Source organism: Halyomorpha halys, unplaced genomic scaffold, assembly GCF_000696795.3.
Source record: "Halyomorpha halys isolate HHAL.00 unplaced genomic scaffold, Hhal_1.1 Scaffold21.1, whole genome shotgun sequence".
Lineage (NCBI taxonomy): Eukaryota > Metazoa > Arthropoda > Insecta > Hemiptera > Pentatomidae > Halyomorpha > Halyomorpha halys.
The window spans coordinates 1,106,127-1,107,168 of NW_027112014.1; the positions used below are offsets into that span (position 1 = coordinate 1,106,127).

A 1,042-nucleotide genomic window follows, 5' to 3' on the forward strand; every position below is an offset into this window, starting at 1 on the left:
CCATCACAATATATTACAATCGGATTAACGGTATGGCAGTGCATAAATTACCAACAGACAAATATTAATTTTTATATATTAGATTATTTAATATGAAATTAATTTTTATTTAACATATTAATTTGATTTTTTAGGGTTAAAATGCTTACTATGGATTTTTCTATAAAAACACTTAATTTTTACCATATTACAATATTTTCTCTCATCTTCGTCGCCTAATACCATTTCATTTAAATGTAATATTAACAGCTTTTAAAATATCACCTTGTAGTTATTCGCTTTGTTGTACCTTCATACTTAGTTAAAATTGTGTCAACAATAATAATCTATTTTACTCAACAATTCTATTTTTAAGCACTTTCATTCGTTGATGTTATATTTTATTTCTTGATGTAATCACAGAGATTAGATATATCTCTTGAAGATGGAAAAAAAAAATACCCAAAATGGTTAAAACTATTAAAAATATTTTTTTATAAAACACCATAAAAATTATTTTCACCTTCAAATAAAGATAACTAAAAAATTCAATATCTCGAAAATCATGTACGTAACTTAAATTAAAATAGAACATTCAACTTCGGCTCATGTGTATTTCGATTATGATTACAATTTTTTTTATTAATTTTAATTGACTATCTTGTTTATTAAAAATAAATGTAATAGCTTAAGTCTCCGGTATGGTCTAGTGGCTAGGATACCTGGCTCTCACCCAGGAGGCTCGGGTTCGATTCCCGGTACCGGAATATTTTTTTTAATTTTAAATGATGTTATTATAAATTAGATATTATTTTTATTACTAAATATTATTTTAACATTAGAGGTATTCGTAATATGTTGGTTGTAAAAAGTTTTAGCATGCTAAAAGTATACGATTGTAAGCAGCACACCAATTAAACCAGATCTTATATGTTGAATGCAGAGGAGCTCCTCGTCGGATTTTTTGGGCAACTTTTTAACCTTTCCTTCTAAAACCTTCCTAGAATTTCATTATTTTTATCCATTGCTTTATTGGAGTTTTAAAACAACACAAACCAAACAC

The 1,042-nt window shown here is 26.3% G+C and overlaps 1 non-coding gene across 1 annotated transcript; it reads left to right on the forward strand.

Annotated features, from left to right (window-relative positions):
* The first annotated feature begins 674 nt into the window (after positions 1-674).
* On the forward strand, positions 675-746 carry TRNAE-CUC (transfer RNA glutamic acid (anticodon CUC)). Its single transcript has one exon. It is a non-coding gene; the product is annotated as a tRNA-Glu (tRNA).
* Positions 747-1,042: the final 296 nt, after the last annotated feature.